General features: G+C 36.7%; 1 protein-coding gene and 1 pseudogene across 1 annotated transcript in view; both read left to right on the forward strand.

Annotated features, from left to right (window-relative positions):
- Positions 1-23,238, forward strand: part of SLC9A9 (solute carrier family 9 member A9) — a 593,042-nt gene that overhangs the window by 325,900 nt on the left and 243,904 nt on the right. The gene's annotated exons all lie outside the window — the stretch shown is intronic.
- LOC116461686 (hsc70-interacting protein-like) lies at positions 4,611-5,706 on the forward strand (annotated as a pseudogene).

The following is a 23,238-nucleotide window of genomic DNA, read 5'->3' on the forward strand; positions in this document are numbered from 1 at the left end:
TTGTTAGCGTATTTCCTCTCACGGTTTTTTGTATTTTTATACTTTTCTAGTGTACTGATTATAATGGCATGAGGTGGCAAGGTTGCGTCTTAGTATAGGTAGATACAAGGGCTTTTGTTAAGTTGCAAAGGGAAGCCTTTAGTAGGTCTGGCTGTTTTCCTGCCACCCTGAAAATGCCCAGTCTTTTGTGTTCTTGGAAGCTGGTTTATTTATATTTGGTGGGAATATAAATGCTACAGATCTTGCTCCTAGATCAGGGAAGATGAGATGATAGGGGATACCAAGTGACAACTCATATAAAGTGATAGTATGTTGTGAAGGTACAGTCTGTGACAGTTTCTAGAATCAATGGAAAAAGAGCTGGGACCAACTAAATGCCTGTCATGAGTATAGGAAGGAGAAGTCGTGGTGGCCATATTAGATTTTGTCCATTTCTGTGTAAAAGGACCATAAATCCTTGAAGACAAGAATTGTGTATCTTGGCACAAGGTAGTCAACTGATATTTAGAAATAAATAGGGATTGAATTAAAGGGATACAAATAATGGTTTCAAACTCTTTTCAAGTCTGATTTTGGGGATATATTTGTTGGTAAATAGTTCTTAAATGTGAGCAACTGTATCTACAATATCTCAGAAAGTATTGGTGTGTTTTAGATGGAGAAAGATGTATTCCTAAGAAATTTAAACCTCAAGTTTGACTATGAGGTTTGTGGTTTAAGTTTATATTGCTATGAGGTCGAGAGACACAAACTGAAAAATTAATTTAAAACATAATCTTAGGTTGGAAGTACTCTTGGAACAACTGTCAAAACAAAGTCAAAAAGCATCTCTGGAAGACCACAGTCTCAGCCAAGAGCACAAAGATGTCACCTTCACTAAAGCCCCACCAACATGAGCTCACAATCCAAACTCTAAAATCTGCAAGGAAACAAATCATTGAGAGACAGCAGAGTGGCAAACAACAGAATTAGACCTCAAGATTTTTATATAATATAATAACTAAAGATTATAAAGTTTGTATATATATACTTAAAGAAATGAAAGATGAAAACAAAAACATAAGAAACAAATTATTAACATAAAGAGCAAACAGATTGAAGGAATTTGAGTACTTATAAGGGATATTAAGAGTAATCCACCCAAGGAAAATACATGTATCACAATAGAATATATCACTTTCTACACAGAGGAGACATAAAAAAGAAAAAATTAATCAATACCAAAGAAGGCAGGAAATGGAAACAGCAACAATTTAAAAGTGTAGAAAAAAGCAGAGTAATTTGAAAGCATGTGGTAGAAATAAATTCAAATATATCAATAGTAAACAAAATTGTAAATGAATTAAACTCATGCATCAAAAGGGAAAGACTGTCAGATTTTACTTTTTAAACTTGTTATTGAATTATACATGAAGAAAAGTGCATATATGTATGGAACTTATTGAATTCTTACAAACTGAACTCAACTGTGTAACCAGCACCCAGATCGCAAAGTATAACATTACCAGCCACCTCAGAAGCCCCCTTCATGACCCTTTTAGTGACCCCTTCCTTCTCCCTTGAAAAGGGTAGCTACTATCTTGACTCTATAAGTATAGATTAGTTTTCACTTATTTACCTAGATTTGATTAAAGATTTAAATATGAAAAACAAAAATCATAAAATGTTTAGAAGAGAGTCTTTATCATTTCAGTTTGGAAAGAATTCTAAAGCACAAAAAATTGTAAAAGATTGGTCAATCTGACTACCTTAAAATAAAGAACTTTTGTTCATCAAAGTTATTTTAATTTAAAGAATTAAAGAATTTAAAATGATATAAATTCTAGTCACAAACAGGAGAAAAACTCGCCATTTGACATATAACTATCAAAGGATCAGTGTCCAGAATAAAGAATTACTTCAGTTCGATAGGAGGTAAGCTACCCATTAATTTAAAAATCAGCAAAATAAATGAGCAGGTGTTTCATAGGAGAGGAAATCTTAATGGCCATCAGTATATCATAAAATTTTCAACATCAGTGGCCCTGTGGGGAGTTCAAATTAAACCACAATTACTAGATTAGGAAAAATGAAATATATAGTACAAGGTTAAGAGCACAGACTGGAGTCAGACTAGCTGGGTTCAGATCCCTGATCCATATACTAGTTTTGTGCTCTTGGGAAAGCCACTGCACTTCTTTGGGCTTTTGTTTTCTCATCTGTAAAGTGAGGCTAATGATTCTTCCTACCTAATGGAATTATTGTGATAATTAAATGAGTTATGTGTTTGTGTGTAAAGTATTATAACAGGAGCTGGCATGTTGTAAGATCTATTTGTTAACTATCTTTATCAGTTTGGGCTGCTATAACAGAATACCACTGGGTAGTTTAAACAAGTTATGTCTTACATTTCTATACTCTAAATCCAAGATCCAAGTGCTGGTAGATTTGCATCTGGTGAGGACTCGCTTCCTGGTTTGCAGGTGGCTACCTTGTTGCTGTATCCTCACATGATGGACAGAGGAGAGGTCGCTCTCTCAAGTCTATTCTTATGAGGACACTAATCTCATAATAAGGGCTTTGTCTCATGATCTCATTCAAACTTAATTACTTCCTCCCACAAATGAATACCATCGCAGTAGGGATTCGTGAGTGCTTCAACATATGAATTTGAGGGAGACACAAACATCAGTCCATAGCACTATATTAGGAATTATGACTATGGGATGCCCTTGGATGACTTCTGTTTTCTATCTATACTCATTTCCTAGATGATCTGATTTAGACTCATGAATTTAAATACCACTTATTTACTGATAGTTTCCAAATATACAGCTCCAGCCTGGAGTCCTCTCCTAATCTGTAGTCTTGCATATCCATTTGCCTTCTATATCTGTTATGCATCTTAAACTTCACACATCCAAAATTGCCTCCCCCTTTCCTCCCACTCACCCAAAAGCTTATTCAACCATTAACTTCCTCATTAGGAGCAATTCTATTCTTCCATTTGTTCAGGCCAAAAATGCAGATATCTTATTTATTTCTCTTACATCCCAACTTTGGTCCTTCAAAAAATCCTCTCACCTCTCCCTACTTTCAAAATACATACAGAATTGTGTCTCTTCTCACTAGCCCCATTGCCCCCACGCTGGTCCAGGCCACTAACATCTTCCACTTGAACTATGACAATAACCTTCTAACCAGCCTTTCTACTTCAGCCCTGATCCTCTCTAGGCCTATCTTAATAGAGTAGCTAGAATGATGTTGTTAAAGCATTATCAGATCATATCACTTTATTCCTCAAAACCCTCTAGTGCCTTCTCTTCTTCCAAACTAAAAGCCAGAATCATCATTAAGTCTTGTACATTCCTAGGTCACCTGGTTCCTGATTCCCACACTGATCTCCTCTTCTTCCATTCTACTTCTTGCTCCAACATTTCTAGGTTCCTTGATGTTTCTCAGGGTCTTTATCTTGCTCTTCACTATAACTAGAGTGTCCCTCTTCCAAATGTCCACCTGGCTTGCTCTCTCACTGTTTTATTTTTTTTAGGGAAAGAAAAAGCCAAATAAGCCTCCTTTCAGGGATACCTTTGTTGTACACTACCTAAAATTTCAAAACCTACCTCAACATTTTATCTCCCTTTATGCTTTCTTTTTCTACCTTAGCTCTTGTAACTATCTAATATACTAGACCTTTGAGTTATTCGACTTGTTTATTGGCTCTTCCTCATAATTTATGTTCCAAAAAGGCAGGTTTTCTTGTCAGTTTTGTTGACTACCGCACCTCCAGCACCTACAACAGTAGCTGGCACACAGTAGGTCCTCAGCTGCTTTTTGTTGGATGAATAAATAAATCAAGAAATGTCAAGTTTGGGCAAGGATGTGGAGCAACTGAAACATTTGTTTACATACTACAGGTAGAAGTGTTGTCGTGACACAGGAATTCCACCCCTAGTAAATACCGTCTAGTTAAGTGCTTCCTATGCACATCAGGAGACAAGCACAAGAAGAGTCAAAGTTCCACTGTTCCACTGTTTGTTATAGCAAAGAACTGGACACAACCAAAATGTCCATCAACAATAGAATAGATACGTGGAAACACATTTCCACTTATTTATACCATATAGCAAGGAAAATGAGTTAATCATAACTATAGCCAAACCATGTGGGTGAATCTCAAGAATTAAATTTTGAGCAATATGTGCAGCATTATTTCACTTATGTAAATTTGAAAAACAAAAAACCAAATAATACATTGTTCTGTGATACTAAGATATGCAATAAAAGTATAGCGAAAAGCAAGGTAATCAGGGACACAAAATTTAGGATAGTAATTCCTGCAGCGGTGGACAGGATGGGATGCAATCCCAGAGGAGTAAAGAGCAATTCTGAAATATAAAGGTCATGTTATTTCTCTTTGACTCTATGAGGAGCATATAGATATTTGTTGTATTTTTTAATATTTCACAGTTATAAACATTCCATAATATCTACTCAATAGATAACAAATAATATTACACAAAAATCTAAAGAAAATAGTTAAAGAGCCCCTTCTGTGTGGTCACACTGAGCCAGCGCCTGGTCCTGGAACCAGGCCGCAGCCCCCCAGCTTCACCCACCACCTCCCTACCATGGACCCCTGCAAAGTGAACGAGCTTCGGGCCTTTGTGAAAATGTGTAAGCAGGATCCAAGCATTCTGCACACCGAGGAAATGCGCTTCCTGAGGGAGTGGCTGGAGAGCATGGGAGATAAAGTACCACCTTGCTACTCAGAAAGCTAAATCACAAGAAAATACCAAGGAAGAAAAACCTGATAGGAAGAAGGTGGAGGAAGACTTAAAGGCAAACGAACCATCAAGTGAGGAAGGTGATCTAGAAATTGATAAAGAAGGTGTGATTGAACCAGACACTGATGCTCCTTAAGAAATGGGAGATGAAAATGCAGAGATAATGGAGGAGATAATGGATCATGTAAATGATAAAAAAAAGTGGCTGCTATTGAAGCCCTAAATGATGGTGAACTCCAGAAAGCCATTGACTTATTGACAGATGCCATCAAGCTGAATCCTCACTTGGCCATTTTGTATGCCAAGAGGGCCATTGTCTTCGTCAAATTACAGAAGCCAAGTGCTGCCATCCAAGACTGTGACAGAGCCATTGAAATAAATCCTGATTCAGCTCAGCCTTACAAGTGGCGGGGGAAAGCACACAGACTTCTAGGCCACTGGGAAGAAGCAGCCCATGATCTTGCCCTTGCCTCTAAATTGGATTATGGTGAAGATGCTAGTGCAATGCTGAAAGAAGTTCAACCTAACGCACAGAAAATTGCAGAACATCGGAGAAAGTATGAGCGAAAACGTGAAGAGCAAGAGATCAAAGAAAGAATAGAACGAGTTAAGAAGGCTCGAGAAGAGCATGAGAGAGCCCAGAGGGAGGAAGAAGCCAGACGACAGTCAGGAGCTCAGTGTGGCTCTTTTCCAGGTGGCTTTCCTGGGGGAATGCCTGGTAATGTTCCTGGAGGAATGCCTAGAATGGCCGGAATGCCTGGACCCAATGAAATTCTTAGTGATCCAGAGGTTCTTGCCGCCATGCAGGATCCAGAAGTTATGGCGGCCTTCCAGGATGTGGCTCAGAACCCAGCAAATATGTCAAAATACCAGAGCATTGAACCCAAAGGTTATGAATCTCATCAATAAATTGTCAGCCAAATTTGGAGGTCAAGCGTAATGCCCTTCTGATAAATAAAGCCCTTGCTGAAGGAAAAAAAAAAAAATAGTTAAAGAAATTGACATGCTATTTATCAAACAAGAATTTCAATTACTCAATAAACAGAAATTGCTCAAACTCACTATTAATCAGGGACTACAAATTAAAATGATTATAAGATAATATTCATAGGACTGAAAAAAATTTTAAGTTGATCAGATTAGGAATTGGTAAGGTTTTAGGAAAGCAGATATTCTAACACACTACCCAAGAAAATGAAAAATTATATACTCATTTAAAGGACAATTTTGTAGTATCTATTAAAAGTAATCATGTACAAACCTATGACCAGCAAATTTACTCTTCAGCATATTTTCAGAATGATACCTATTTTAAAACACATGAAAATACACTGCTACTTTAATAAATATACCTCTCTCAATAAAAATATTTTACATAGGGTAGGAGAGGCAGGAAGCAAAGAAGAGTAATCAAAGGAGACTCTGTCATCAGTAGTGCTCTAATTTTTAAAAGCAGATTTATGTATTTGCTTGATTGTAATTAATTTTATAAAATAAATACGATAAAAGCTGCATACCCGAATTTTCCAGATGCAGCTAATTAAATGTAGCATTTAATTGAAATTAAGGCATTTATATCATTTAATGTTTATGTTAAAAGGCACAAGAGACTTAAATTTAATGAGTTAAGGTACCAGTGTGAGAGGTTAGAAAAAGAACATACAGAACAAATCCGAAGGATGCAGAATTTAGCAAAAAATAAAGATAAAATCTGAAATAAAAAGAAATAGATAACAAAACTGAAATAAAGAGGATTAACCAAGTCAAAAGTTGTTTCATTGAAAAGACAAATAAAATAGACAATTTTGATAAGTCAGAGAGAGAGAGAGAGAGCAAAAATAAGCAATGCTGTAAGAGAAGAGCATGACTGGAGGTGCTGTGGAGATTAAAAAGTAAGAACGTGTCATGTACAATTTATGCAAATACATCAGAAAACTTAAATGGACAATTTCCTAGAAATGTATAACTGACTAAACTATCTGAAGGAAGAAAAAAACCCTAAATAGCCCTGCAATCATTCAAGAAATTAAGTCAGTAGCTAAAAATCCATTCGCCCAAAAACACAAGGCCCAGAATTTTTCCTAGGTGAGTTCTACCTAACTTTCAAGGAATAGATCACTCCAATTTTATACAAACCGTGAAAGAGAAAAGACAAAAGAGAAATGCACCTCAAATCATTTCATGAGGCTAGGATAATACTCCAGAAATGAAAATCAGTTTATGTCAGTAACAAAAATGAAAAATATATGCCAATCTCATAAACAGAGATGTAAAGGTTGTGAACAATCAATAAGCCAAATCCATCAGCGTAAAAAAATACATATGACTAACCCACATTTATCCCAGGAATATAAGAATAATATTAGAAAATTGTGAGTATAGTTTACTACATTAACAAATGAAGAGAAAATAATCTCTCAGTAGATACAGAAAACGCATTTAATAGAAAACATTCAAGACATTTTAATTTAAAAATATTTGGCAAGGTATAAAAGGGAAGAACTTCCTCTATGTGATACAGTATCTAGTGGGAAAAAAACTGTAGAAAACATCGTACATGCTGGTGAGCCTTCAGAAGTGTAATGCCTTTTGTAGACAGTCGTACTTCATTTTATTGTGCTTCTCTTTATTGTGCTTTACAGATACTGCAATTTTTACAAATTGAAATTTTTTGGCAACCCTGCCTGGAGCAAGCCTCTCTGCCTCATCTTTCTAGCAGCACCTGCTCATTTTATGTCTCTGTGTCACCTTTTGGTAATTCTCACCCTATCTTAAGCTTTTTCATTATATGTGTTATGATGAGCTGTCATCCACGACCTTTGATGTCACTATTGTAATTATTTAGGGGCATTATGAACCGTGTTCATATAAGATGGCAAACTTAATAGTTGTCTGTGTTTTGACTGTTCCACCAACTGGTCATTCCCCCATCTCTCTTGCTCCTCTCTGGCCTCCCTGTTCACAATAACACTGAAATTAGGCTAACCAATCACCTTAAAATAGCCTCTAAGTGTTTAAGTGAAAGGAAGAGTTGCACATGTCTGGGTTGAAATCAAAGGCTAGAAATGATTAAGTACGACTGTCTACAAAAGGCATTACACTTCTGAAGGCTCACCAGCATGTACGATGTTTTCTACAGTTTTTTTCCCACTAGATACTGTATCGCATGTCAAAAGGCAGGACGGGCCGAAAGCTAGGCCTCTTGCACCAAACAGCCAATTTATTGATGCAAAGGAAAAGTTTTTAAAATAAATTTAAAATGCTACTCCAGCGAACACACAAATTATATCAAAATAAGCAAAACAGTCTTACTGCTGATATAGAGAAAGTTTTAGTGGTCTGGATAGAGGATAAAACCAGCTACAACATTCCCTTAAGCCAAAAGCCTAATGCAGAGCAAGACCCTCCCTTCAATTCCGCAAAGGCTAAGAGGCAAGGAAGCTGCAGAGAAAAAGATTGAAGCTAGCAAGGTTGGTTCGTGACGTTTGAAGAAAGAAGCCATCTCCGTAACATAAAAGTGCAAGGTGAAGCAGCAAGTGCTGATGTAGAAGCTGCAGCAAGTTATCTCGAGGATCTGGCTAATTGATGAAGGTGGCTACACGAAACAACAGATTTCCAGTGTAAATAAAACAGCCTCTATTGAACAAAAATGTCATGTAGGACTTTCATAGCTGGAGAGAAGTCAATGCCTGGTTTGAAAGTTTCAAAAGACAGGCTGACCTTCTTGTTAGGGATTAATGTAGCTGATTACTTAAGCTGAAGACAATGCTCATTTGCTATTCTGAAAATCCTAGAGCCCTTAAGAATTATGCTAAATCTACTCTGCCTGTGCTCTTATATGGACCAACAAAGCCTGAATGACAGCACATCTGTTTACAGCATGGTTTCTTTGAAGAAACCGCCATTGAGATCTACTGCTCAGAAAAAAAAAAAAAAAAAGGTTCCTTTCAAAATATTGCTGCTCTTTTTAAGGATGAATTCATGTCCTTTGTAGGGACATGGATGAAGCTGGAAACCATCATTCTCAGCAAACTATTGCGCAGACGAAAAACCAAACGCCGCATGTTCTCACTCATAGGTGGGAATTGAACAATGAGAACACCTGGACACAGGAATGGGAACATCACACACCGGGGCCTGTCGTGGGGTGGGGGGAGGAGGGAGGGATAGCATTAGGAGATATACCTATTGTAAATGACATTAGGTATATCAGTTAATGGGTGCAGCACACCAACATGGCGCATGTATACATATGTAACAAACCTGCTGTGCACATGTACCCTAGAACTTAAAGTATAATAAATAAAAAATAAATTTAAAAAATATTGCTGCTCATTGACAATGCACCTGGTCATCCAAGAGCTCTGGTAAGTATGTGCAAAGAGGTGAATGTTGTTTTCATGCCTGCTAACAAATATCCATTCTGCAGCCCATGGATCAAGGAGTAATTTTGACTTTCTTATTTAAGAAATACATTTTGCAAGGCTATACCTGCCATGGAAAGTGATTCCTCTGACGGATCTGGGCAAGTATATCTAAAACCTTCTGGATAGGATTCACCATTCTAAATGCTATTAAGAACATTTGTGATTTATGAAAGGAGGTCAAAATATCAGCATTAACAAGGGTTTGGAAGAAGTTGATTCCAACCCTCATGGATGATTTTGAGGGATACAAGACTTCAGTGGGGGAAGTAACTTCGAATGTGGTAGGAATAGCAAGAGAACTAGAATTAAAAACAGCCTGAATTGCTGCAATCTCATGATAAAACTTGAACAGATGAGTTGTTTCTTATGGATGAGCAACGAAAGTGGCTTCTTGAGATGGATTTTCAAGAAAATCCATGTGAAGATGCTGTGAACATTGTTGAAATGACAACAAAAGATTTAGAATATCACATAAACTTGGTTGATAAGGCAGCCGCAGAGTTTGAGAGGATTGACCCTAATTTGGAAAGAAGTTCTATTGTGGGTAAAATTCTATCAAATAGCATCGCATGCTACAGAAAAATCTTTCAGGAAAGGAGAGTCATTCAATTTAGCAAACTTCATTGTTTCCTTATTTTTAGAAGTTGCCAAAGCCACCCCAGCCTTCAGCAACCACCAGCCTTATCAGTCAGGAGCCATTAACATCTAGGTAAGACCCTCCACTAGGAAAAAGATTATAATTCACTGAAGGCTCAGGTGATTGTTAGCATTTTTTAGTAATAAAGCATTTTTAATGAAGACATGTACATTTCTTCCTTTGTTTGTTTTGTTTTGTTTGTTTGTTTGTTTGAGACAGAGTCTTGCTCTGTCACCCAGGCTGGAGTACAGTGGCACGGTCTTGGCTCACTGTAACCTCTGCCTCCCGGGTTCAAGCAATTCTCTGCCTCAGCCTTCCGAGTAGCTGGGATTACAGGCGCCCACCACCACGACCAGCTAATTTTTGTATTTTTAGTAGAGATGGGGTTTCACCATCTTGGCCAGGCTGGTCTTGAACTCCTGACCTTGTGATCCACCTGCCTTGGCATCCCAAAGTGCTAGGATTACAGGCAGGAGCCACCACGCCCAGCCACGTACATTGTTTTTTAGACATAATGTTATTGTACACTTAATAGACTACAGTATAGTGTAAGCATAACTTTTATATACACTGTGAAACCAAAAATTGTGTGTGACTCATTTTATTGTTATATTTGCTTTATTGCAGTGGTCTGGAACCAAACCCACAGTATCTCCTGTAGTATGCCTGTATTAAGTATTCTCTTTTTGATATATGTTTTGGTGGTTTTCCACCCTTTTCATTTTAAGTAGTTAACATCCTAAACGTAAATCTATGTCTACTTGTTACATTATTTCCTCAGGATAAATTCTAGTACGTGTAATTGCTCAGTTCAAGGTTTTAGATCCTATAAAGTTTTATTACATATTCCTAATCTCCGTGCAGGATGATTATACAAACTTTCAGTGCCACCAAGCAATTCCTGAGAGTTGCCTTTTATTAATTTTATTCAGCAGATATTTATGGAGCATTATGATATGCTAAGTTCTGTGCTGTGAGTTGAGGTTCAGTGACAAACACAACAAATATGGTTGGTGCTCTTGCTGAGCTTACAGACTAGTTTTTGGGCTATCCATACATGTTGTTTGAAAAATTGCCTGTTTTGGGACTTTACCCTTTTTTGGAGTATTCAGTTTGATTTACCAGAAGGTGAAATTCCAGGGTATTCAGCATCTGAAGTATAAGGCGTATAAGAAATGATATGTCTTTGGGTAGAATGACTATTTTTTTCTAGACCAAATATAGAACAAATGGTGGAAAGACACAATTATGTATAGATGCAGATAAAAGAGCAAAGTGTCTGAAAACAGGTCAGTCCCAAGAAATCTGAAATGAATGATTTCTTCATCCAAGGAAAGGAGGGTGTGCCACTTCACAGAGAGGCTGAGGGCTTAGGCCACATACTACATCATACCCTCAGTTATGTCTGGACGAGGTCCTCCAGTATTGCTGGGGTAATACACTGTTGAGTTAATACTGCTCAAGTGGTCTGCCTCGTAGGCCATTGAGCCTTGGCTTAGTACTCCTAACACGGGCTGTAATTTGACTCAAATTAAACTGAGCATATTTCCCTGTAGAGAACACCTCAATACCATTTATCATTCTCAATCAGCAATTCCAACTTCAAAAAAGAATACAAAAATCAGTGCTGACAAGATAGCAAATAGCTTCAGCTGCTGGCTCCTTCCTCTCCAATTAAACCTGGAGGGACTGTGTAATTGAGAGGAAGCTGGGAGCTGAAGAAGTAATAATTAACTAGGAGAACACCTGGAAAGGCCACGGTTGTCTTAAAGGTCGTGGGGGCAAGGGAAAGGATGGCCATAGCTTGGACAGCAGCCAGAAACAGAAGTAGGAAGACAGATTCAGGCAAAGATTTTAACTTCTGGCTTCCCCTCTTGACCTCATTGTTTTGGGGTGATCGTCCGCCCACCCCCACTCCACCAGCCCAAGGCATCCACTGTGGTGTCAGGGGCTAAACAACTTGATGAAAGTGCGAGAATTGCCCGTGGACATTCTTTTCTCGATCTTCTGCACCCCCAAATTCTCTGGGCTAACGGAAGATGGAGGATCTGAAGAAATCGTGTCTTTTCAGTGTTGCTTCATTCTAAAGATTTAAAGGCAAATTTCTGACAGGAATTTCTTGGAGAAGTGAACAGGCGGACATTGATGGTCAAAAATTTGGTTGTGTTAAAACTTTTCTCCACCCTGGAGCTTACCCTTTTCCTTCTGAAAATTACTGAGGGGATATTCCAGTGTGTATATGGGCCTTTCCCCATACACCTTACCTAACAAGTTTGACACCAAGAAAATGTGACTCACAGGCCAAAACAGCAAGATGCTCAATGCATACAACCAGTAGAAAGCAGACCAAAAGCTAAACATAGAACATAAACATGAAGCAAAATTACTGGAACATATGCACCAAGAATTTAAAATGGGCATAATCAGTATCCTTAAAGAGATAAAGGAGAATGTCAGTAATATGAAGCAGGTACAAGAAGACGTAACAAGAATCGGATGAAAAAATGAAATTTGAAATTTTTTCAATATTTTTCAAAAACTGAAGTAGAGAAATAATAGACACTCAGAGCCTAGGTGCTTTTATCCAACACAGGATCGGAACCAGCCAATTAATGGAAAAGTCATTTAAAGCAAAGAATCATTCATAAAATGACACAAATATCTCAGGTATTTAATTTCCACTTATAAATTCTATATTAATTTTCCAATCTTTTAATAAAGACAATGCTTTTTCTTTGAATATTACAGTTCGTAGTTGCCTTTCTTTCACAAAATACACCACGAATAACCAGAATTTCTAGTTTTTCTGTTGCTTTAGTTTTGAGATTAAAGACATTGGCAAATGTAAGAATCCGTCTGTATTTGGATATACATTTTTGCAACATTTTACAATTGTCCTGCTCACTACTAATTTAGCAATATTTTCTAAGCAACTTAACTTTATCAAGTCTTTCTGCATATTTAACTTAGTTTTTTGAAAAACATCTACTTTCCTTCATATTCACATTTAATTTATACAAATTATGCAATTACAAATATCAATTTAAAGTAGACATAAACAAATTTTGGAACAAGCATGGTTCTTGTTAAGCATAAAATTCATGTGGTGGAAGCAGAAGTTACCTGGGCACACTGGAAAGCAACTTACTAAGCGTCAGCATTTAGTGTGTAGAGGACATTAGACAGTATGTTTTACAGAACAAATAGAGGATTAATCTAGAGAGTGGAGACTAAGAGCTTCTAGCACATATCTGTAGTACAGTCTTTCTCCAGATATATATATATGTGTATAATTTTTTTGCAGATAAACTAATTTTTGAAAATCATCGTAAATACACATATACAAGAGCACTTTCTCAGGATCTTTTGTAGGGTAACTTTGAAGGACCTAAACAGATTGGAACAAAAACAAAATTGACCCCAAACCACAGAAATAAGTCAGAGCTAAAGCTCTCATTCAGAGCTGTTTTATGCATGCATGGTCTTTATATGAAATATAACTTTCTTCCTTGGATACAAAGAGAAATACACTCTTACACTGTAATAATTTATAATTTTTGGCATTTTGCCTATATTGTCAAGGGTGTGCAGTAGCTTCAACACAGAGGCTTTACAGAGGGGAGCTTTATAAATCTCATCAAAAGAAAGCTCAAAAAACTTAATGGGTGTAAAATAAGAATTTTCTGGAATTTAATATAAACACTGACAATCTACAGTCACTGTATTTTAAGTATCCATTACAAAGGAACAAGTCAAGCAAACATAATTTTCATCAGCTATTAATTTATTTATAACCATGCCTTTATAAAAATTATCTGATAGTCTATTCTCCAACTGAGTGACATTATCCAAATGTAATATATTTTTTGTCTTTCATTTTCATTGATTTCTCTGATTTATAAAGCCTCTTTTACACTCTCCAATTTCTTATCATGTCCCGAAGAATCAATGTTCTACTCTGAGCTTCAAGCTTTCTATTGCATGCCTTTCCATAGTCCACTCTGCCACAGATCAGAAATTGAATTCAAAGTCATCTGCCTAATGATTTTTAACTGTTGACAATGATTTTTAACTGTTTGTTGTAGCTTTTTACTTTCTTTGTTAGTTAAATCAAGTAAATTTATAACCACCTGTAGAACAAAAATTAAGAGTTTTAGTATCACTGTTTACATATAGTGTAAAGTTGAGTGCTATGTCCTCCATTTATTACGTTAAAAATCTTGCTGAAATACACAAGAAAAGCATCTGTGCCTCTTCACCTTCTAAATTGTAAAATATTTACTTTTATATCTTACCCAAGAGATGACCCAAAAGCAAAAGGAAAAGTTGAGCAATGAATTTGGTCAGGTTAAATAGTAAATCAGTTTAATTAGTCCTCTTATTCTTTTTCCTCATAAATTGGAGATGGGGGAAATGTGGTAAAAGAAATTTTTCTGAGAAGTTCTGATTACTGTTGTACCATTACAGTAGAATATATAAAACTACCGAATTCAGAAAGTTTTTCAAAGGAATCTCAATATACACTAACATAATGAAAATGTTTATTGAGAATAACATAACATAAAACAAGTAAGCTCTTGAAATCTTCGAGCTGGTTATGAAACTAAGTGTTATTTCAGACAGGTGCAGCACTGGCGGTGACAAAGCCCGCTTGAATGAATACTGGTTTGATTCTAGTGTTTTGTGTTTGTCCTGATGATCTAATGCATTCCACTGTGTAATGGCTGATCATGAAACATCACTGAATAATGTTCTCAATCCTACGTATTTTAGTTTGCAATACTTTTATCAAGGGATTGGGTTGGCATGAAGAGATCAAACACATCTCTAGATAGCTGGGACTTAATATTCTGTTTGTTGCCAGCGGTAAATGTTAATTTAGAAAGAGCACATGGTTCTCATAGTGGATGGAGTGCAGTAGCCTCAGTCACATCTTAAACAGTTGTTACTCATCTGACTGGCAATGGCTAGGATTTTGGTATTCAATTCAGACACCTTAAAAAAACATAATTAGAAATCTTTCCTTTTTTCATGTGTTGCTATGGACTGCATGTTTTCTATCTCCCATATTGAAACCTAACCCCCAATTTAATGGTATTTGGAGTTGGGGCCTTTGGGAGGTAATTAGGTCATGAGGGTGGAGCCCTCACTAGTGGGATTCATGCCATTATTAGAAGAGACATGAGAGCTTGCTTGCTCCTTCTCTCTGCTCTCCAGCATATGAAGATACAACCAAAGGGCCATCTGCAAACTAGGAAATGGGCTCTCAACACCAGATCTGCAGCCACCTTAATGTTGGACTACCTAACCTCCAGAACTGTGATACATGGGTGTTTGTTGTTTAAGCCACCCGGTCTATGGTATATTTATTATAGAAGCCAGAACTAAGACATATATTCTTCATACTCCCACCTGAGTTTAGTTCGCATAGGCTAATTACAAAGACAGAAAGACACAGAAGTAATGTTTAACACCTAGCGTGAACGTTTATGTAAACTATGGGCTTTGGCTAATAATGATGCTTCAGCATAGATTCATTAATTGTAACAAATGCACAACTCTAATGAGAGATATTAATAATGAGAGAGGCTGGGCCGGGTGCAGTGGCTCACACCTGTAATCCCAGCACTTCAGGAGGCCGAGGCAGGCAGATCATGAGGTCAGGAGATCGAGACCATCCTGGCTAACATGGTGAAACCCCATTTCTGCTAAAAATACAAAAAATTAGCCGGGCATGGTGGCGGGCACCTGTAGTCCCAGCTACTCGGGAGGCTGAGGCAGGAGAATGGCGTGAACCCAGGAGGCAGAGCTTGCAGTGAGCCAAGATCGTGCCACTGCACTCCAGCCTGGGCGACAGAGCGAGACTCCGTCTCAAAAAATAAAAATAAAATAATAAAATAATAATAATATAATAGTAACGAGAGAGGCTGTACATGTGTCAGGATAGGAGGTATATGGGGTATCTCTGTACCTTCCTCTCAATTTTGCTACGAACCTAAAATTGCTCTAAAAAATAAAATCTTAAGATAATATGCACAAGATGAATAAGGAAAGAGGTCAGGAATAGCTAAATAAAAAAAGTTAAAGAAAAGGGACTGTTAACCTTTGAAAAATGTGATAATGTGTGAATTTTCCATACCAGTACCTAATATTAATATCAATGTTTTTCTTGGCTTATTCATTAAGGGATTTTTTAAAGACACAATTTTAATTTCTGCACAGAAAATATATTGTTTCAACTAGGCAATTTTCTTTAGTTAGTACTTATTGGCAAAACCACGGAGAAACTAATTGTGTTATTCTACAACTTTTGTTTTTTCAAAGGACCAGTACTACTAGATTTACTGAGAAAATCTTTTGGAGGACACTTATTTGAATGTAACATTACATTCAAATAAGTGTCCTCCAAAAGAGTCCCCCAGCCTTTGCAGATATTCTAGACTCAAGACCTCATATGTCAGCCACAAACTCACAGCAGCGAAATGTTTACTTTGAAAACTAATAAGACTGTTGAATGAAAAGTGGCAGTTGCTGCCTAAACTGTGGAATTGCCTACTGCTGCAACTATTCTGATAAAAATCCCCTCTCTGCTGTTAGAGCCAAGCAATATAAAATAAAATGATACCCTATGTGACTCATTTTTCTGTGAACCAAAGAAATAGAAGTGGTTGAAAGTAATAGCCAAATTTTAGCTGAACATAAGGAAGGATTTCTAACAGTTACATAGATCCAAAAATGCCATTCACTTCCTTAGGAAGTAGTGAGGTTTCTGCCTTTGGCAACGTTCAGTTCCAGGTTGAGCAGCCCCTCAACAAGAGTATAGGAGCAGTCAAGCATTGGATGGATGTTTGGACTATATACATTACAAAGTAGTTCTACTGTTGAAGTCTTATGGTTTAAATTCTGTGTGCATATGTGTACCTGTGTTTAAATTCATCAAAATGAATCTAAGGCCCATCTATTTCATGACCAATATCTCTGAGCAGTATCTTGATAAGTACTCTGTGAAGGTGCCAACATGAGAAGCTATTCTTAAGTTAATGGTATATTAACTTAAATGCAACCTTACAAAATCCTGTAATGACTTTTACTTTAATAGCAAAATTTTTTTTTAAAGGGAAGAGTCCAAAGTGGAAAACTTCCAGAAATATGAATACTATTATCAGTATTTACTGGCTAAAGTAATTAAGCAAATTCAGAGAAAATCGCCTTCCCCTTAAGTTATAAGCTTGAGGGTTTCAAGGAAATCTAGCTACAGTATTTATTCAGTTTAATGAAGCTCAATTCCTTGTAGCCGTAACTACATTTATGTCCTATATTAACTTTACTCACTTAATGATGCCTCTTCATCTTCCTAAAATGTGTTTTGTTGTGTTTTTATAGGCTGTGCTTTTGAACCTCTCATGTTTTTAAAAAACAAGATTAAGTTTAAAAGAAGACAATGAAATATAAGAGACAGGAGAGGGCTGGGTAGCAAGCAGGAGTGCATAGGGAACCCCAAAATTCTCAAACAAAGAAATATATGACAAAGAGCAGCTCTCTGAACGCTTAAGTGGTGCACCTCCTCTGCTACAGAGACTGGGTAGTCCTAAACAACTTGAAGAATGTGATGTTGGACTTGGGGCCCAGCCTGCCAAACTGGATGACATTTGTCTCACTCTAGGCATATATATAACCTATAATTTGCATGCATATATAAAGCTATATATAATCATTATCATGTTACTGTAGGGCACAGGGCAAAACAGAATTTCTCTGAAGAAGAAATTGGGTTGAAAAGAGGGTTATTTGGAAAGGGATTTGTCTTAAAACTTCAAATACATGGCAAGAGCTTTGGTTTTGCTTTTTGGGGGCAGGGAGAGAGAATGAGTGTAGGAGGGGTTGGCTTGGATGGGTGAGTGGTAATAGATATTTGGGAGAGGATAAGTATCCCCCTCCTCAAGCCACACACTGTTGCTTCCACTAATTGGGTAGAACGAAATTTACCTTTTAAGTTTTTTTTTAATCTGGAAAAAATATGGTCAGAGTCACTGATATCTTCCCTGCCAACCACTGACTTGCTCTGATGATCAAACAAGATGTATGTATGAAAATATGCTTTGCAAACTTGAAAGTGTTACAAATATTCAAACATCTTGCCACTCCAGAGCCTGAATCTCATACAATGGGGAGGCTGCCTAGTCTGGCACAAATGGTGTGAGACTTGGACAAAACTCAGGACAACTGACCTCTTCCCTTTATTGTGTTAATGCAAGTGCATTAATGCCTTTGAATGTAGTTTTCCCAATGGTAAAATGGGAATATCATTACCACTTCCTGAATTTTGTTGACTTTATAACATAAAGGTTTTTAAAAATTGTTATTAAAGTATGTAAAAGCTTTTACTACATTTCTTAGTACAATTTAGGTCCTAAAAAAATAGGAATTTCATTAGCATTTTTACTATTTTAGAAGTAGTAATATTGACATTACTATAATGCTTTAAATATAGAAGGATCTCCAAAGATTGCACTTTACCTATACGTAACTGTAAATCTTCAACTTTACAGAGGAAGCCTCATTTGGGAACCGTGGCCTTAATAGGCAAAAAAGCCTTCAGAATCCTTATGTTCTGGTGGTAAAGGTCATTATTATAATTCATCTCCTGTGCCACCTCTACAGCCCATGAGAATTATTGGGTTCACCTCAAACACATTTCCTGAGTACTTGGAACTGAGTGAAAATTAAAATCCGAGGAGCAGCTCTCTTCTCCTCCCATTCAATAGACAGCCACATCTTCTCGTGTAGCCCCAGCCGTATCCCTGAGACACTATGGTGAAGGAGAAGGCCGGAGTCAATAGATTTGGCTGTATTGGGCACCTGGTCACCGGTGCTGCTTTTAACTCTAGCAAAGTGGATATTGCTGCCATCAACAACCCCCCTCACTGTCCTCAACTGCATGGCCTACATGTTTCAGTATGATTCCACTCATGGCAAGTTCCACAGTACCATCAAGACTGAGAACGGGAAGCTTGTCATCAGTGGAAATCCCATAACCATCTTCCAGGAGCGAGATCCTACCCCAATCAAACGGGGCGATGCTGGCACTGATTATGTTGTGGAGTTCACCAGTGTATTAACTACCATGGAGAAGGCTGGGGCTCACTTAGACGAGGAAGCCAAAAGAGTCATCATCTCTGCCCCCTCCGCTGATGCCCCCATGTTCATGACGGATGTAGATCATGAGAAGTGCAAAAACAACTTCACAGTCATCAGCAATGCTTCCTGTGTCACCAACTGCTTAGCCTCCCAGCCAAGGCCATCCATGACAACTTTAGCGTCATAGAAGGACTCATGACCACGTCCATGCCATCAATGCCACCTGGAAGACCATGGGTGGCCCCTCCAGGAGACCATGGTGTGATGACTGCAGGGCCTTCCAGAACATCATCCCTGCATCTCCTGGCACTGCCAAGGCATGGGCAAGGTCATCCCTGAGCTGAACCAGGAAGCTCATTGGCATATCCTTCCATGTTCCCACTGCCAACATCAGTCACAGACCTGACCTGCCATCTGGAGAGACCTGTGCCAAATATGATGACATCATGAAGGTGGCGAAGCAGGCTTTGGAGGGTCCCCTCAAGGGCATCCTGGACATCCTGAGCACCAGCTTGTCTCCTCTGACTTTAACAGTGACACTCGTTCTTCCACTTTTGATGCTGGGACTGGCATTGCTCTCAATGACCACTTTGTCAAGCTCATTTCCTGATATGACCATGAATTTGGCTACAGCAACAGGGTGGTAGGCCTTATGGTCCACATGGCCTCCTAGACCACCAGCCCCCATGAGAGCATGAGAGTAAAAGAGAGGCCCTCAGCTGCTGTGCAGTCCCTGCCCCACTTAGTACCCCCAACCACACTGAGAATCTCCGCTTCTAGACACAGTTTCCATGCCACACCCCCTGAAGAATGGGAGGGGCCCAGAAAGCCCCACTTTGTCCTGCACCATCAATAGAGTCCCCGTACTTAGCCCAAAATATTAATTAAATTAAATCCTAGGAGCAAAAGTTTATCATTTCAATAGCATTTATTGTAATGTTTATTTTCAAATTCCCCAATGCAGGAATAAAAATTATTCACCTATATGCCAGCTTTGTTCAAAATAGCTATAGATATACTTAATAGTATATAAAAATGAAATCTGAGATATTCTGTATAGAAAGCTCCCAGTTAGGAATAAAGACAAATTTTATAAGTAAAATGAAAATATAAGCCAAGATTAATTCTGAGATAAAATTCTAAAGAAAATAGCCATTTCATTTAATTTTAATTGCAGTTTTGAGATTATTTAACATCTCAGTTTCAATGAATTTCAGTGCATTTCATGGACAAGTAGATGAAAGTCAGTAGGTTGTGTCGAGCCTCATAAAAGCTATGTTGAGGAATTCATGTGAATTTAATCAGTATTAGCCAGGTATATTGAACTGCTGTAATATTTCCCCATGAACCATAATAATATGGTAAAATTACATTTTTGTGTGTGGATAGAAGAAAAAGGTCAATCAGAATTAGTGATAAACATATTTTATAAAATGATATGACTTTTTTTTACTTTCTAGTAAATACAGTAACTCAATAAAAAGCATAGTATCCAATAAGTCTTCAGAGAACATGGTTTGCTAACTAGATTAAGTCACTTAATTAACATATGAATGGTTACCATGAACTTTCAGAGTTTTTAAACACAGATTGTCCTCTTATGCAGTCTAAATACTTCCCCAGTCTTGTTTGCACTATTAACTTGCTTCCCCCCTGCCCCTTGAACAAAAGCCCTGCTAAGCAAAGATTACTTTTAACTTAGGTCCTCTCCAAATGCCCACAAACTGTGAAGTAATGGAAACAAAATAAATGTTTACTGTACCAGATAAATAAAAAGTTGAGTCAAGTTATTTTTTACTGACCCTAAGTGGGGAGGAAGTAGATTTGAAGTTATTTATATTGAACACTGAATTGACTAGTTTGAAATGTGTTGTTATTGTGATTATTATTATTGGCTTTGGGGGGGAATATTTTTTTCATTTTTTAAAATTTTATCCAAAATTGACCAATAAGTTTATTCCCTCAGTGATCACCTACTCCTTAGGGCCAGACTCAGGCAATAAAGTCCTAACAGTCAAATTGGTTCTGTCAGCTGGCCTTGCTGTATAGATTCTCCCTTTGAAACATGTCTTCAGGAGATTTTGGCATATGAAACAAAATTGAATTTGTGGAGGCTAAGCAGTTGGTGACACGGGAAGCATTGCTGATGACTGTGAAGTTGTTTTTGCACTTCTCATGATTTACACCCATCATTCTCATTAAATGCCCCAAGAAGGAAATTATTATGAAGACTGTTCATTCAAAGAAATGTTGTTACATGATATAAATAGACAAAGGAGTGCTAATCAGTACTGTTGCATTGCTATGAAAGAAGCCTTTTTTAAAATGCCAACAACCATCTACAATTTAAAATAAGTGATTCTATCATATTGTCAAAGGTTTTTAAAAACTGATAAAAACTACTTTGGCAAGAGTATGGGGAAAAGGGCACCCTCTGCACCATTTGTAAAGATGCAAATTGGTTCATTCTTTCTGAAGGAAAGACTTTTAGTATGCTTAAGAAGAAAAATTAACGTATACCCTTTGTCAGAGGACAACTCATGTCAGGAATTTTATCTAAGAAATTTTATATAACTTTCACTCTATGGGCATCTGCATAATTAAAATTATCCTCATTATAATTAAAATTATGCAAAAGTCCATAAAGTGAGTGAAAGTTACATGGATATGTACATGTTAATACTCAGATTTATCCTTTATTCCTTTAATGGTTTATTATTTAACAATAGATCTTAGATATCTTTCTATACTAGTTCATATAGAACTCCCTAAAATATAGGCTGTTACATGAATGTATTATACTATAATTTGTTCAACTATTTCTTATATTATGGATATTTGTTTCCAGGTTTTTACTAATACAAACAATTCTTATAAAATTTCCTGATTGAAAAATTATGTACAAAATTACTGATGACTTATTGAATAATTCATAAGTAGGTTTTGTTTTCTCCTTTAAATTGATTATTTTTCTGTAATTTGAGTATAAGGAGTGAGCTAGAATCCATCTTTGGTTTCTGGTTATTTTTACCCAAAGTAGTCAACTTTTACTGTAAATCTTTCCAAACAATCTGTCTTTTTTCCCAAATATTATAAAACTCTTATTTTGTTCTAAATTGTATACATTTTTATTGTGGTACAAAAAAATGCAAATTTTATTGCATTTATGATACTTTATAAATACCATAAAATTGTGGTATTTATGGTATTTTATAAGTTTATGATATTTATGGTATCTTATATATACTATAACATTTTAAATACCATAAAATAAAATACCATAAAATTGTTGGGAGGTAGGAGGGACTGACAAAAATTGGTTTTCACCTGGAAAAATATACATATAAGAAGAGCTAGCTAGGAAAGACTGCAGATGTCAGAACAGCTCTCTTTCAGAAAGCAACTAGAAAAGCTGTGTCATACGCAGAAAAGCAGGTGTCTGACATGAGCAGCCATGACATCCAGGACTTGAAGGACCAAGATACTAAATAAAAACAGGTTAAACTAAGCTGTGTTGAAGGCAGGAAATAATAAAAAGAGAAATTAATAAAATGGAAAGGGAGAGTGCCATACAGAAAAATCGACAAAGCCGAAGTTGCTTCTTGAAAACACTCATAAAATTAATAACTTACCTTACAAGATTCACCAAGAATAAAAAAAGTAACACAATTTCCTAATAACATGGGGAAAGTTATAACTACAGACACAAATATTGAGGATATTAAGAACAATTGTATGCCAATAAACACAAAAATGTAGATGGAATGACAAATTCTTTGAAAAACATAACTTTCTAAAACTGATCCAAAAGTAAATAGAATATTTGACTAAACCCATATTTATTAAAATATTTGTATCTGTAATTAAAAATCTTCCCACAAAGAAAAATCCAAGCCCAGAATTTTTCTAAGCATTTAAGGAAGCGAACAGGAATCTGTTTTGTGATACCTGAGTAACTTTAACAATACAACCTGGTAAAACTGTATAAAACATACGGACACAAAAATCCTAAACACAATCTTAGCAAATTAAATCCAGCGGTATATAAAAAAGGTTAATATATAATGACCAAGTTAGGTTTATTGCAGGAACACAAGACTGTTTTAGCATTTGAAAATCAATGAATGTAATTAACAACATTCTAAAAGTGAAAAAACAAATACCATATGATCATCTTAATAGGTAAAGGAAAAACATTTTATAAAAACCAACACTTTTTTAGGGTCTATTTCTGATCGACTAAGAACAAAAGGGAACTTCTTTAATCTGT

This window comes from Hylobates moloch, unplaced genomic scaffold, assembly GCF_009828535.3.
Source record: "Hylobates moloch isolate HMO894 unplaced genomic scaffold, HMol_V3 SCAFFOLD_22, whole genome shotgun sequence".
Lineage (NCBI taxonomy): Eukaryota > Metazoa > Chordata > Mammalia > Primates > Hylobatidae > Hylobates > Hylobates moloch.